Raw genomic sequence first — 17,573 nt, 5'->3', positions numbered from 1 at the left:
CATATTAGTCTGTTATTCTTCTTCTGGCTCAAGCAAAATTGAAGACAATCTCAGAAAGAAACTCAGAATGGGTCTGAACTGCACCTTTTTCCTGAAAAACGTATTAATAAAGATCTGCATGAAGGACAGCATTTCTTACTGAGGTCTTGTGAAGAAATCTTCATCAATGGATGAAAGAAGGACAAGTAACTGCCCTCACAGCAATGTCTCTCCTCTCATACTGAAGCTTCATGGTCTCACATGGGGCCTGTCCAAAGGTTGAAGCCAAAAGACACTTCCAAATACCACTTCAAATAGCAGTCATTCTTGGCCCAAGAAAAATCACTGCTTGGTACCAGGACGAGCCACTCTGATGATACCTGACAGCCCCCTTCAGTGGTTGTAGGCATGTGGATTGTCCATGAGAAGGAATAGTAGGTATTGCTCAGAAGAGAGCCCTGAGGCTAAACACTAGAAGGAGAATCAGACAATTTCAAAGGGAACTAACAAAACTTTCACCCAAACCAAAGAATGACACAGATTTAAATGGTCGGATTTAAAAGTCTGAGGAGAGTAAAAGATGTGGAGTATTTGCTCCCTCATTCCAACAAGTGGAAAGTGTGGAAGAGCTTGTGGACATGCCTTATCAAACAAGAAGTTCTCCCATGGCAAATGTTTGGCCATAGGTACAGGGACAGTGTGACTGTAGATGAGAAAGTAAGAATGTGAAGGAAAATATGGTTTTGCTAAACAGCCTACCAAAGACCTGGGTTACTTCAGGGATATTTGTCCAAAATATCATGTTTTTAAGCTGCTGCAAATCAAAGAGAATGGAGTTTCATAAGAAATATGTAAACAGATTGGTATGACACTCACAGTATGAATGGATAACTCATTTTAAGATAGAGTCAAAAGCTGTAATGCAGTTATTGCTCAACTTACATGTTTAACTGGTGCCAGTATCACAGAATAAAAACACAGTTTAATATATTACAACATCCAACTACTGGCTTGGTGACCACTTCAGGTCAAAGATTCAGTCTGCTTTCTCTCTGTGGTTTAACAGAACAGAGGTTTGAGGCTCAGAACAGAATTCTTTTCCTCAGTCTGACAAGTGACCTTCAACAAATCAGTTCAGTGTGCCACAATTTGCCTACAAATTAAATAAAACGCAATACTTGTGTTTCGTAGCAAAGTACTTTCAAAGCAATCGATCAAGTGTTGAAGTGCCATTACTTGCATATGTTTATTTGAATGCACCACTTGACATGTTAATATTATTAAGCCTATTATTGCTATGTAAACACACACGTTTTCACCTAATTTCCTAATTTAATGAGTACATTCATGTATGTTACCACAGTTGTCTTTCTGGTAATTTTTTGAAACTCACGGATGACTCAGGTGCTCTACCCTGTCACTATTTTTTAAGCAACCTGTATCGCTCAATTTAATCTTCATTTAAACTAGTTTCCCTCACATAGAGAGAAGGAATCTAACAGAGAAATAATGGTGCAGCTAGAACAGGCCATGCTAACCCTTCCACCTATCCCTCTTACATCCCCACTAGAAGACTAGCAGACCTGGTAAATTGGAAGAGACATGCACTTTTCAACTATTGCTGTGCAAAATCCATTAAATCAGGGCAATTTTCCCCTCCCTGCTCTTAAAGCAAAGACTCCAGGCTGAATCTGAACAGCTAATACCTTCACATCTTGTTCTGTTAACTCTGCAACAAGAAGTTCAGAGAAAACTGAGGCATCAACATGTAAATACTCTGGTGTTCATCAGTGAGTTTACTGGCTCATTATTTTTGAAATTTATTGGATCATAGGACATTCATATTATCACAGGATAAGTCAGGCTGGAGTAGACCTCAGGAGATTCCTACTCCAACCTCCTGCTGAAAGCAGGGTCAGCTGTGAGGTCAGACAAGGCTTCTCAGGTCTTTATCTATTCAAGCTATGGAGAACGCAGAGCCCTACTGGCAAAATTGTTCCAGTGGTTTATTGTCCTCATGGTAAAAAAGCTTTTCCTTACATCCAATCCGAATGGCTCTTCCTTCAGCTTATACCTGCTGTCTTTTGTGCTCCACCACACAGCACTTAGAAAGAGCCTGGCTTCATTTTCTTGATAAACTCTTCAATGTTAGGGAAAGGCTGCTGTTAGGTGTCCTCAAAACCCACTGAACAAGCCCAGTTCCTTTAGGCCCCCTTTGCAAGGCAAGTGCTCCAGCCTCCTGACCATCTTGGTTGTCCTCTGCTGAACTTGCTCCAGTTTATCAACATCTTTTTTAAAAAGGAGTGGTTTGAAACTGGACACAGCCTTCCAAATGTTGTCTCACGAGTAGAGATCTCATGAGTACTGAGCAAAGGTGGACAGTTCTTTCTTTTGAGTCTGTTAGCTTCTGATTCAGGAAGCTGTTGATTTTCTTCACTGCCAGGGCATGCTGCTGGCTGATTAGATCCCTTTCAACATGTCTGTTTAGAAGTTCCTAATGTCCAAAGTGGGTCTTATGCTTATAAAATACAAATTCCTGTCAATGACATCAGCTGTGCAACCATGTATTGACCCATGGAATCTGTATCTTCCTCCCCATCTATCTCCTCATCTAGCACACACCTTCTTCAGGCAAGAACACTGTTTTCTCCTGCTCCAGCCTTTGGGAGAGGCACCAGGTAGGCTGCACTCTTGGCAGCCTGAGATCTGGAGACGTTCATCCTCCCGCCAGAACTGTGACTTGAGTAGAGGCCTCTGCTGTGCTGGGGGTAGTTGCTCCATTTGGTGCTGGGAAATGTGCCTTGTGGTGCAACACTAATGTTGATGAGTCCCACATGGCCTTCAGCAGATTTCTGGTCCACGTGCCTTTCTGAAAAAACTGCTGCTTCTGAGAGCTGTACCCTGGGACCTGTGCTAACATGAGCTGAATGGGTACCTCACCCTCCCTAATCAGGATTGATCAGCCTTTCCCAGCAGTAGAGGCTGGATCTGAGAATGGCAGAAAAAAACCTCCCAGAAGATTCAGAAGCAAAGCCCAGAACTGCTCAGCAAATGGTGAGTACTGGCAGAGAACAGGAGCCCGAGGAGCACCGCAGCTCCCCACTCCCATGAATTGCCACTCTGAGTGCCGAGTTCCTCTTTGCAGCTCCTAGTCATTGCGTTCCCTAAGGGACACTGCTACTCCAGGATTAGGCTGGCTCCACTGCAAGGTCCCTTCTCATGAGGCTTGAAGCCCACTTGAACACCTCCTGACACCAGTTCAGTGGGTTTGTGAACTCAGTCCCAGTGCCTGCACTACCCTCACAGCAGCTAGAAGCCTGGCACAGGCAATGGCCGCTCCAGGACAAGACCGTCTCCTCATCCCCATCGGTTGTGTCCCTTCTTGCAGGACTATAAACCTAGCAGGGAGCAGTGGTCACTTATGGAGGCCATCACCATTCACCCATGTCACCTCCACAGCAACTGGAAACCCACCACAGGCATCTTCTGCACTTTGCCAAGGCCCCCTCCCCAAGAGCCTCTTCTCATGAGACCATGAGCCCGCCTGAGTGCCCTCTGAGGGGGGCTCATGTAGCCCATGACTGTGGGTGTTACCATACACTCTTGCCACCAGTATTACACTCATAACATCTGAAAGCCAGTGGGATTCCTGGAGAAGTCATCATTTGATTTTTAAGACAGATTGATATTTTGTACTTTCCAACAGCAGTTGGTTTTAAAGAGACCACATGGTTTCGTTTGCATTTAGGCATTTCATTCTTAAATTCCTCAGACCTCTCGGGTGGAGAGTATACAGGTCCAGATATTGCTCATCTTTAATAATCATTTCATTCCAGTACCTAAGTTTGGATGCTTCATTCACTGACAAATGCTTTACCTTACTTAAATTAAAAGTTGACGGAAAGTCCCTTTAAACATAATTTTTCCTTTCTCTGAACATAAAAAAATCTCAAACACTCAAACAAGAAACTATGTTATAAAGGCAAATAAGTTACACATATAAGGTCAGGCCATGTCCTTCAATAGGCACATACTGCTCCCACTGAAGTGGAAAGGTTGCATGCACACTGAAGGGTAGGCTTTAGGTTAAAAGACTGATATCCTGTTTAGACTAAGACAGATATCGTCAGAAGTGATAGGGTAAAAATGCGACAAAATATTTTCCTTGTATCTTGTTACACTGTCCATGTAATTCTCTGGGCAGAAGGGTCAAAACAAAATAAAACTCAACATTTCAAAGCTCTACATCAGCTAATAAAATAAAATAAATGCCCAAACTCATAAGTTGTAACAAACTACTATGAGATGGAGAAAATATTGGTAAAAAGAATATTTCTAATCCAGAATGCCAAATAGACTCTCACAGATGACAACGAGGAAAAAAATACTTTACATATAAGAAGAATGTGCTTTAAAATAAAGTAGAATAATAAACTGAAATTTAGTAATAAAGCAACTAAGAGCTAAGATTAACTAAAACATGAGACATGAAAGGTTATGAAAAGACTGTGAAGCAAGAACAGTCTTTGACGGGGCATGTGCAGATCTCATTGATAGAATTTGTTCATATCTACCAAAGACAATGTGGTTCATTGGATACAGCAGGATTCGTAAATAATGAGAAAAGTGCCACAAAAATGAGGAACAATGATCAGCCCTCTGACTTCCCTGGTAGTCATTCCCTTATCCAGTTTACATGGACTGAAGATCTGTGTATTGAGACTGAACTCATTCTTCGCATACCACCAGGAGGCAGGTCTGGAGTCACGAATTGCCCACAACAGGTAAAACTATTGTGACCACATCCTCTCAGGTTTCAGAATTAACTGAAGGATTTGCATTAAAAGTACTTTCTTAAAACTGCAGTGTTCTCCCAGACAATAGAAGCAGTGAATATCCCCTATATACTTCTTGCCACTAAAGGATTAAAAACTTGGATTTAAACATCCGACCATTTTGAACATATCATTCTGAAATATTGTGTCCAAAGCAAAGTATTTGGGGATTTTAGTGGGGTATATTTCAAAATCTTGAAAATTTTCACACAACTGAAATTAGGTTTGTCAGCTTGCACTAGTTAACACAAAAGCCTTTTCAAAGGAAAATGCAAGTATTTGATGTAAGTATGGATGAGAACACGTATTTTAGAACACAAAGGGCTAAAATAAACTTAAGCTGTTGTTTTCAACAACAAACAAATATTTCTGTAGTTGCAGGAAGTGAGCCCAAGAGGCCTGGACACTGTCTGCATGTACTGAGCCCAGAAGCACACTAGGATGCAGGGCTTGGAATTGCTCCTGCTTGCAGGTTCATTGCACCAGGGAAAGGAAGGAAGGAAGGAAAGAAAGGATGGAAAAGAAAGAAAGGAAAGAGCTCTGCAAAGTCCCCTGACATCTTACATCTCCAATGCCACTATCATGCAAAGGCAATGCCCACAGCTTACAAGAGGTTTCTCACAACCCAAGTGAGTAGGTAAAAAAATAATCTTGGTTTTCTGTGGAAGTTGAGCTACTTGTTGAGTTTAGGGAAATCACTGGGGCAAAGCTGCACACAACTGTTGGAAATGTTTGTACTTACCAACAGTATCAGCTCTTTTGGGCACTGTTAGTCTGTCAGCACCACAGTGGTTAAATACCTTCTGTCTTCTGCAGCACACCTTCTTCAAGCTAGCTCACACACTGACACAGGGCTGTGGCTTAGGAGAATGAGACAAAGCCTTTGTCAGGACCTAATAGGACTCATTGGCCTTGATCAGCCTTACCTGGGGACTCCAGCCACCCTCCACCCATCAGCTCAGGAGCTCCAGTTAAGCTCAGGCTTTGCCAGGTGATCTGGGCTGTCTCTGGCTGGTTCTCCTTTTCCTTTCCTTTCAGTTGTCAGATAGTAAGTGCTTCTAACTGCATAGTCTCCCTGTATTTTCTATGTTTACTGCTATAGTTGCATATTAAGTCAACCTGAAAGAATTTGCTGTAAAACTAGAAAACAGCAGCCTTGTAAAGCACCACATGCTATCGGCCTTTTAGGATGACATCAAGAAGCAAGTTATGTGTGTAACAATGCATTTGTGCTGATAAAGGTCAGCATGTAAACAGAGATATAAATTGAGTAACATAGTATCATGGAATTTCAGTGCAATCCACCAAGTTTTCCTAGTTAGTGATCTGTAAATTTCTTAGCAAGCCAGTGTATTAGCACTAGTACTGCAAGAGGTCATTTGATACCACCACCATGTGTGGTTATTAAAGGTGCATTATAAAATATTAACTATGAGCTTTTTCATTCACCTAGTGAAACTGCTTCTGCATATAGCACTACTTAGAAGATGATGGTAACTTATTAAGAAAAAAAAGCAACCTTAGTAACTGGTTTTAAAGTGTTTTGATCTATTTGGGATCCTGAGACTATAGCAGAACAGCTTACATGCAGGAGACAAAATATGAAGCAAAATACTTTATGGTGTCAATTTCCCTCCCCAAATCATTGGAAATACGTAGTACTAATAATTAAATATATCAATTCAACTATCAGCATACCTGTGTCTATTTCAGTTCCTATGCTATGATTATATAATCACTATGGATAGAAAGTCATGAGTAACCTCACAGTTCTGAAGCTCTGCTTGCAAGTATCAGTCGGCACAAAAGATGACCTTGGATCTTTCTTCTGTACTAGTTATTTTTGTTATTAGCAACTCAAGAGTAAGCGATATAGCTTCAAGCTATAAAGACCAGCCCTGTGTGTACATAGCTAAAATTTAGTACCTGCTCGTCAAATTTAAGAAGGAAATTTTGTAGAAGAGCAACTTAGTAACTTATCATTATAATAAAATACCGAGTAAGTATTAAGAGCATGCCTCCTTTTTCTGCTTCTGTTTATGTTAAATGGGCAATACTATAGTTCAGTTAACAAAAAAGTATTCCAGATAACCCATGGTGGCATGAGATTATTTTGCTTCGTTGGTAGCATTTGAAATGAGAGTTCTATTGTATTTTGGAAATGCCAAGACTTGGTCTAACTTTGCTTACCAAAATTAGTATACAGTTCCTTGAGAACAAGAAATCCCAAACACTACATGAAATTTCCTCTAAAAGTCGGATTTAGGACATAGCTGAAGACTTTTTTTCCCAGTAAAATGCAAGGCTGAAAAGCTAGGCTTAGTGCTAGATCCTGCAAGGCCCGCAAAGCTGGGCAGGAGGCTGGAACTGGCTGTAGTTAGCTAACATGAATGTTATGCTCAGGATTCAAAGCAGCAGAGCTGTACGAGGTTGCTTTGCTGCTGCACTGTCTGAGGGTAAGAGAAGAGGTGCAAGAGCCAGCAGTGGCAAGGGTGAGTGGTGCCAGCTTAGCATTGCATTGGAGTCATTTGGCAACAATTATACCTGGTTTGAATTAGGTTTAAAGTTATGGTTTCGTAGAGTACAGGCTGGAAGTTAGTTTTAAAAATAGATTCTTCACAGCCTAGGGTGAGATCTCATGCTGGGAACGTTGGAAACACTGAGTTGCTTATGAATATTTCTAGGGGAGCGTGGATCCCACAATTATGGTCAATTCTCATACTGGTGTTGAAGTTTAAACAGCATTGTGTACTGGGGTCTCATCCCTGTCTTGTTGGGAGGTGGCATTTGGGTTGGGAAGTCTTAATGGATCTTATAGTATAAACATTGCTTAATCCTGCATGACCTACAGCAGTAGAAAATAGCTAACGCTGGGAGAAACAATGGCTTATGATAGCACAACTATGGACCGCTTGGCTAGTATTAAATCTAGGGAAAAATATTAAATTATTTGCATAGGAGTCACAATTGACAGAAGTACTCAGATTGGCAGTGACAATTGTTACAAATCTTTTAACTTAAATCTGTTTCAAAACACTCAACATCTTTTCCATCACTGTTATAACCATCTTTCTACCTTTACCCTAAAAAACTGATTGGCTTCATTAAGTCAGTGTATTAACATCTGTAAGAGAATACAGAGGACATATTTTCTATGCTAGGGAACTCTGAGTGGCAAAATGCTATGACACATGTTACATGTACATAGATTGTTTCATTTCTCTGCTCAGTCTGTCCAGATATTAACATCTTCATCTATTTAATAATTACTTTGTTCTTCTAGTATCTATCACTGCATTAAAAAAGGTGCTTGATGGAGACAGACAATGGGCTTCTCCCCATTTTTGCAATTTCAGAACATCTGACTGTACTCACTGCATGAGGATATTTCAGAGGACAGATAATACAACATCTGTGACGTGCATCTGTGCTTTTAAATCTCTGTAGCAGTTTTCCCATTTTCTTTTAATAAAAAACCTGAGAGTTGGTCTTTGTCTTTCAGTCAATAGGACTACAAAGTTGTCCAAATGTGAAGACCATGGGAACAAATACACCACTAGTGCATCTTAGGAGACACAGAACCTGTTTATGAAGTTTTTGAAAAATCAAACAACAGATGAACTTGCACCTGCTTAATTTGCTATTCAGGATATATTGTGGAACTCAAAGATATAAGCAGGTGAATAGTTATATGATCGGTAATTAGACAGCAATACTAATATTGACAACTAATAAGTACTATGTCCACAAGTGTCTCAGGCACGGAAATCTACTGAAATACTTCAAAAAAGGTGATTTCTTAACATTTAATCAGGCACATGATTTCATTACATGAGCATGGTAATAGTCCTTTGTGTTTAAATTTGTTGCAAATTGATAGCTCAGAAATTATTTTTACTAAAATAGAACACCAGAAAATTAATGATTTATTTCCCTGTGTAAGTAACAAAGGCCTCAAATGTGGAATATGTTTTTCTCTTTAGCGATCCACCACATATTAACTTGAATATCTAGTTATATACCAAGACTATTAATAGTGGATTTATTAAAGTGTGCCAAGAGTCACAATGTAAATCAAGAATTTCAGCATGAAATTACAACTTTCGTGAATAAAACTACACAAAGTACCCAACAGAGACTGCAAATTTCAAATATTAGTTGTATTACAGTCAACTACTTTGGTGTGAAATAATTAAGTCTACAGTTAAAAATCCTCAGCAGTTTCTCGTAAGTCATGATCTTGCATGTAACCCCTTAGGAAAAAAAAAAAAAGTGCAAGGTGACAAAAGTGATATGATGAATTCAGTGAGTAATTGCAGCAGGCAGAATGGTATTGGATTGATTCATCACTGCTCGTTAGTCTTCAGTATCAATTAAGACATTGTTCCACTTCATAATGACTTCTGCACACTGTGAATATGACTGTAAGCTGAAAATATTTGATCTGAGTGTTAAATATGCAATGCTTTCCTCAAGTTGCTAAGTTTCCTTAGATTGCTCCAGGAAAAAACAAAACAAAACAAAACGAAAAAACCCAAACCAAAACAAACAAAAAAACCCAACAAACAAACAAAACCAAAAACCAAACCAAACACCACCACCAAGCCAAATCCCAGAAAAAACAAAACAAAAACCCCACACAGAAAATCCGCCAGCTATCATCACCTTGTAAAATGTCTCCTAGCTTCTCTCTTGAGTATTTTCTCTATTTTTTCTTTTTCTCAACAGTGTAGTATAGAAATCCATCATAAGATGGTTTAAAATTAAAAACAAAGTTTCACTTAAACTTTTATTCAACATTTCTGTCTAGTGTATTTGGAAAGTAGTAAGTGGAATTTAATATGATAATCCCGAGAATACAGGACACAAATTTATTCAGGAACTTACTAAACTGATCGATGCACTTTTGTTCAGAAAATAATAATGTAGCACTCCAGGAGGACAAAAGCTGGGACATATGAAGCAATGTTTTAAATTTATAAAAAGGTGGTAATCTTTATGGTTTGATTGCCATGCATGGAAGTTGGAAATAGTTGTTTTTTAAACTAAAAGGCATTGTATTCTTAATTATTGCTCATAAAGAACTCTAGGTACAAAAGAGAAGCAATGCTGTATTCTTAACTTATACTGTTGCCTATTCCTTTTGACAAGGATCATTATTTAAAGATTTCTAGCTTCCATTCAGAGTATAACATTCAGATAGAATCCATTGTGCATCATGCATTTCAGGCCTGGATAGAGCTGTACAAAGTTGTCACGAAGTCAAAATAAAACTCTTTGCCTCATTCCCTTGAGAAAAGGAATATGCACAAGACCCAACATATAGATCACAACAAAGCTCTACAAACAGTAAATTTAAGCGTGTCTTAGTTTCTGTTCAAAACTGTAGCAGTTTTAAACAAAAAACACACAAGAAATACTAGCTTTGCATTCTCCTTGCCCAAAAGGAAATTTGTTATCTTTATGGTTTAATATTTTTGTGATGATATATATCTCAGTTTACATCCTTGTGTTTGTGTTACGTGCCAAATCTGAAAGGTGAGGCTTCTGCAAAACAACCAAAAGAGCCAAAGTTTGAAAGCTTCTGTGTGATCCCCACGTGCAGAAGGACAGTGAGCTACCAGTGAAATGTTCTCTTTCTACTCTGAAGGATATCTTAACTAGGCAGATGTTATAAGGGTTTGGGTGAAAACTCCCTTAATCTCCCCAGCACCAGGTGGATGCTGAAACTAGGACCAGATGAAAATTATTCTTCCTTCTGTTAATCCATTCTTAGATATTTTGGTTCCTCAGCTTGGTCCTGAGGTTCTCATAAGCAATTTTCAAGGAGCAACAACACCCACTCCACTAATTTCTAGACCTTTCCGAGCCTCAGGGAAATCTAGATGAATACCCTGATTTCTCCTTTTGGAAAGTAACCACTCCTTCCCTGTTTGCCAAAGAAAGCTTTCGTTCTCCAGTTCTTCCAATTCCATCCTTCCCAAGGAAAAGTGAGCATATTCTTTTTACCAAGTAAGCTATCTCAAGCTCTTTTGAATATGATATCCAGATACATAAGTGGTCCTTAACTTGATGATTTCACCATACCATTCTTTTCACTGAGAACATTTTTGAAAGCTTATGGACAAGAGAAGTGGCACAATATTACAAGAGAATTTTTTTTTTAATAAAGAACAGGTACTGTGTTCTGACTTTTGGGATCTGTCCTTTGATTAGTGGGGTTTTTTCCCTCAGCTCCCTTGTCCCTTAAGAATGTATGTGTCTAATACTTCATTAAATTGCCAGCTTCGTGCAGAGTATGAACAGGACAGTCTAAGGCAATCCCTGAGTATCAGATCCTCTCTCCCTAGAGACAAACTTTTATTCATACTCAATAAGAGGCTTCATTCCCCAAATCTGGCACCCAAGCTGTCAGACAGTGATCAAGCAATTTTGGATCACTTGAGATGTTCCCACCAGATTCTTCAGGACTTCTCAACTTCTATAATGGCATGATGTTCCAAAAGGAGTCAAGACATGCTAATGATGTTCCCACCCACAGCGGGGAATAGAACATCTACTATTTGCCACTGTGAAATCAGATGTAGGACCAGAAAAACTGTGGAAGAAAACTAAAACAAAGTTTATTTCAATACATTGCAAAGATTACATTAAAAAGAACACATTACTATGTTTGGAACAAAATACAAAAGAAATGACAAAAATACACAGCTATGTTTGGAATGTCTCTGCCCTGCCTAGTTGGCAAAATGAAGACTTGAAACTAATGGAAAATTTTTGCAGTGGTTAAAAGTGTGACCCAGTTCTTGGAAGAGCTGCAACCCCAGGCACAGCCTTCCTGAGTAAGAACTACAATTTGGAGTAGGAGTAAGGAAACCCCCGAGTGTAAATGTACCCTTGCATATTTCCTGTCATCTTTAATCTTGGTAGATAACAAATTTCAACTTCTGTCCTAATGAAATGTAGTTTGTTGCCTAACAAGCAGCCTGTTGCTGGATAGTTCTAGAAAGATTCAATATTTCTTTTATCAAGAAAGAAACACACAATTATACTGGCTTCTCTATGGAAACTGAGCATGACTGAAGTAATTTTTTAGAACTTGTGCACACCAGCTCATTTCACTACACAACCCTTCTGTAATACATACATTTGAGGACTAGTTATTATGTAATATTTGCATGATAATTAAGAATGCACTTTTCTATCTGCTCTTTGTAACAACTACATGTGGTCACAAATGAGAAAAATAGAGGTAACAGGATGCTTGCACTAGGTGCATCTGAATCACAGCTAGTATTACTTGAAACATGACACTACAACAAAGAAGGAATGTCACCTTCTGCTACAAGAGTTCATGACTCTGTATATGTCAAACACCTAGGTCCCAAACTAAACTTGTTCCCAAGTTCATTCTGCTCTTTTCTGTCTTGCCTCTATTTTCTCTAAACTATCAACTTAGAAACAGAGAATCATAGAATCATTTTGGTTGGAAGAGGCCCCTAAGATATTAGAGCTTTTCCAACTCCTACACCAAGAGGAAAAAGAAAGATGAAGGAAATTATTCTATTGGTCACAGATTAAGAAAAAAAAGCAGAACTCCCTCAAGCAGCTGTACATTCTACTTCTTCCTTTTTGGCTTTGAGATGAGCCCAGACTCCTGATGTTGTAAGCAGAAAGCAAGGCTTGTCTCCCCAGGGCAGCGCTACCACCACCACCTGGTTAGGGCCTAAGGATGCTCCTTCAAGCAGCTTGGGAAACAGTGGAATGGGAACCACAACACCGGCTGAAACCCACTGATTCATGGAAACACTGACTGCTGGTGCTGCAGGTAACAGCAGGTTAACCTCTGATTCCTCTCTGGCCTCAGACCAGTGTGAGGTTTGTATGATCAAGCACAAAGCCTATGAAATGCCTGACTAAATGTGAGAATATTAGCAACGAAACCAGTCTGACATGAGGGCACAAGACATCAATGCCCTGGTCATCCAAGTTGTCTTGTATCACAGCTGAGTAAAGGAGGTAAAAAAGCATATGAAAAATAGAAATACTTTAAAGTCTTTCAATTGAAAAGAGATTAAAATGTAAAGATACAACGAAAGGAAAGTTATAAAGAACAAGGTGTCCTTCAGTGAACAAAAAACTTTATTTCTTATACATTTTTACATCCCTGTTACTAAAAAAAAAAATAAGCAGTGCATTTACTCAAGAAGAAAAGTCTGACTTTTTTTTTTCATCAGAGAGAGAAACTTAAGTCTGAAGCAAGCAAATGCAGTCAGCTGCAAACTACTTGAGAGATGATGAAGTTCCACAGCATGTGTGGGTCACTGAAACAACAGTACGTACTGGGGGATGATTTAATCCTCTTCTACAGCTGAGAAACACTGAGATATCTTGAATATGCACCGATCACTTTCTTTAAAGTTTAAAGAGGACTGTGCAACTGAAGTGTCTTTAGTCATTTAGGGATGACAGGTAATTCACTAAAAAGATATGAAATTCAATACATTTTTCTATTGTTATGTAAGTGATCTGACATTTTCCTTTTCAGGGTGCCTCTAAAAGAGATGAAGACAACTTTCTTGCTCCACAAACAGGGCTTTGTGTAGTTGCAGCGCGGTGGTTGTAAGAAGGTGAAGTATGCCTTTGGAGTTTTTTCCAGCAATTCTTATCAGACTGTCTATAAAATAGTAAAAATGAAAATAGTGTTCAACTACATTGAAAATATTGCAGCAGACTTTTTTTTTTGTGTGTAAGATAAGTATGTATTTTCTCAGTTTTAAATTACAATTAACAATTCTATAATTGTGATTCAGCTATATACAAAAATTGATGTTTTTTAAGTACATATAAAAGACAAATTTTGTAAAACAAGCAAGAAAATCTCTCTGTTGACTTGAACCAGCAGAAATTGATCTGAATTATTATTTCCCTCTAACAGGGATCTTGTGTTGCTGAAGTGTATGAAAAGAATTTCGAAATCAGCAACATGCAATTATCATTTACCAATAAGTGACTTCAAATTGGAGGCTGCAATTAAGTGTTCGTTTATATTCTGTGAAAGACGGACTTCTCCCACCAAAACCAGAATTGCATATTAATATAAATTTGGAGTAAAATAATCAAAAGGTGCATACTTGGTAGTGCCAAAAATGAAACAAACCAGAAAAATCTGAAGAATTCTTCTTTGACAGATCACTCCTAAATTTCATAATATTTAAGAACTGAAAGGACCATTAAATCATCTAATCAACCTATGAATGTAGGAGGCCATTAGATTTTATCCAGGTGCCCATACACAAATCTTAAAGACTTCAGTGAAATGTTTCCATTCTCGGAAAATGGAGCTGTATGAGCTGTATGTCCCAAGCAAAGACCAGGGTATGGCTCTCAGCAGTGACAGATGCTGGCTAAGCCAAAACGAATTATGTCAACAGGCAAACCATACTGGCAACTGCTGAAGGAAGCAAAAGTTTGCAGTTCTGCCAACCCAAGCCAGAGAAAAAAAAACCTCTTTCCTGGTTCAAAAGACAACAAATAGTATGAGCCTAGTAATTACCTCAGCCTTTTAAGTACCTCAGCACATGCACTTATGTCACCTCAACTTTCTAATAAACGGAATTAGTCATATATTGTAATTCTTCTACAATTCTGTTTTTGTGATCCTTCTTTAGACCATCTCTAGAAACTTCCATACCTGGACAAGGGCAATTATAAAAGAACAGGGGAAAGATTAAAAGTATTGGATGGAAATCACATAACTACCTTAGCAGCAGTCCCTATTAAAAAAAAAAAAAATTATCATGGAATGAATAATCAAATTCCTACATGACTGAAGTAACATCACAGTTGTGTTGCAAATACACTGTGTCAGATCATAGAGTTTCATTTTGTGAGAGCTTTGTTTAAAAGGAAGAGACAAAGGATATAATCCATCCAGCTTTTGCAGTTTTTGACACTGTCTCACACAACACTTGCATAAGCACGCTATAGCTAACTAGTCTAGAGGAAATAAGCACACAGATGGTATAAAACTATTTAGGAGCTATCATTATTTCACTATCAATAGGGAAAGCTGTATCAACGTGATGCTTGCAGGAGTCTGCCCTGGGTCTGACACTATTTGATGCATTAGTTATTGAACTGGCTGGGATAATAAAGAGGAAGCTTTTTAAACTGGCAGTTGCACCAGTCTGTGAGGAACCGCAAACATTTTGGAGAGGAGGGCTATAATTCAACGTGATCTTAACAAATGGGAAGTAAATCTGAAAAAGGAGACTGCAATTCAGTCAGGACACGTGCAAGACTAACACACAGAGCAATAAGCATGCACACAAGTTGGGGAATGTTTAGCTGGCAACTCTGCTGAAAAAGGATCTGAAACTGCAGGGTTCACAAACTTGAGTTAATAACATTAATACTGTTGGGAAAAAGCACACATGACTGTCATCCAGATGACTGGTAAAGCTGTTATTTTACCTTTCTCAACATGGAGGCCTTACCTGCAATACTGTGTTTAAATCAGGCACATTTTAAAAGATCTGGGCCAATCCCAGAGTTTACCAAAGGCATGGCTGAAGGTCTCTAAAACACCATCTATGAGGAAAGTGAAAGCACTGAGATTGTTCAGGCTGGAGAGAAGACAGAGGGGAAACTCTTCAAATTCTGAAGAACACTCTTCTTGACAGATGCAAAGAGGAAGGCAATAATCTACTCTTTCTGCAGGAAGAGGAGTAATAGGCCTAAATGGCAGCAAAACGGGCATTATTAGTGAGAGAGATGTGATTGTCCCACTCTACTTCAGCTTATGTCAGGCTGCACCTGCAGTACTGTGTACAGTTTTGGTCCCCACAATTCAAGAAAGATGTGGTCAGCTTGGAGAGGGTCCAAAGAAGGGCCACAAAGATGATCAAGGGGCAGGAGAATCCGCCCCATGAGAAAAGACTGAAGGAACTAGGTCTTTTCTCCCCAAAGAAAACGTGGTTCACAGGGACCTCATCACAGTATTCTAGTACTTAAAGGGTAGCTACAAAGAGGACAGAGGTTCTCTCTTCACAAAGAGCCAAAAGGAGAAGACAAGGTGCAAAGGGTATAGGTTGCATTGGGAGAGGTTTCAACTTGATATATCAAGAAAGAAATTCTGAAAATAATCGATCACCGGAACAGCCTCCCCAGGGACAGAGTAGAGTCCCCATCACTGGAGGTTTTCAAGACGCAGCTGGGCAGAGTGCTAGACAAGCTCATCAAGATTCCCTTTCACATCAAATTTGGACCGGATGATCTTTTGAGGTCTTTTCCAGCATGGGTTGTTCTATGAACTTCTTAAGAGCAGGGATAACAACACATCAGGGCACAGCCAGTGAAGAAGTTGTGGAAATTGCAGCTCTGGAAGACTTTTAAGAACAGTCTGTGATGATATGGGTATAGTTTGACTTGCCTTAAAAAGGACAAATACACTCCAAGTCACTTGCGAGTCCTGTATTTTATGATTCTAGGGCAAATATGGCAAACAGATGTTTCTCTTCACAGCTTATTTGATTAGTACCAGTTGCTGTGACTACTAAAAGTGGTAAGTAGAATTAGTTCAATGAGCTGGCCTGACATAGGTGGGCTCTATCAGGTCACAGAAAAATTTGAGTTGAGGCAGCGCAAACAAAAGGCGAGAGCAATGCAATCAAAATTACACAGTAATGCAAAGTATACTATGCAAAGTACACTAAAAAGCATAGTGAGAAATGAAAGTAATTCAACACCCTTTCACTAGTAACTGCTACATAGGAGTGAGGATTCAAGTATTCTCCAGCTTTATCCAATAACAGAGAGAAGAAGTGGGCTGCACTGTGGAAATGGAAAAACAAAACCATTTAGACAAGAGAATGTGATTCAATAAGCAGTATACGAAAGCTTCAAAGAGCTGTGGTAATACAAAAAATTTTAATCATACAAGGATCTGCAGGCCCGAGTAAGGGAAAAAATCAAGAGACCAGAGAATGCTGAAATGGAGAATTATTGACAATTACTGTAGCTGATAGGTAGAACCTGACCACATAAGATCTTGGGAAAAGACTGCTAATTATATAATGACCATAGGCAAGAAACAGTTTGCAAAATCATAAAAACACCTGGCAAGAAATCTTGCCCATCAAAATACCAAAGAGATGAGAATAATAAAGTATCCAGTATTTCAGGAGTAAATCAATTGATACTGTTATTTTCCAATACATTGGTGCTATGCAGAGGTTTTCCCTTTGACTGATCTATGTACATGTGTTTGACATCTTTGCCCTGATGTGGTCAGGTTGCTACGTCCTTGTTTTACAAAGCTTTTTTGCAGTGACAGGAAACCAGCGGCAAAACACATGGCTATTAAGTTCTACATCCTGAAGCTCTATTCTCTTGCAGCAACAAGAGTAGCTGCCTTTAGATTACCCAGCATAACAGAAAAGAGGATAAAGAAAGACCATACACAGCAGCTTTATCAGGCAAAAAAAAAAAGGTACAGACAGAAAAAGGAGGCAATACTATGCCAAGTAAAAATTTTGACTGCATTCCAAGAGTAGACAGAGAAAGCCTGAAAGAAAACCAGAGTGTAGAAGAAAAAGAGGGGGGATCAAGGACAATTTCTAGATTTCCAGTCTCAGAAACAAATTTGAAGACCTGAGTTAATAATTATATATTTAAATCAGAAACTGGGAAGAGAAAAACTGTTTGCGAATAACTGCTTTGTAAATGACGTCAAGCCTGTACTCAGGAGGTAACAGA

This window comes from Caloenas nicobarica, chromosome 3 (genome assembly GCF_036013445.1).
Source record: "Caloenas nicobarica isolate bCalNic1 chromosome 3, bCalNic1.hap1, whole genome shotgun sequence".
Taxonomy (NCBI): domain Eukaryota; kingdom Metazoa; phylum Chordata; class Aves; order Columbiformes; family Columbidae; genus Caloenas; species Caloenas nicobarica.
This window is presented reverse-complemented; position numbering follows the sequence as displayed.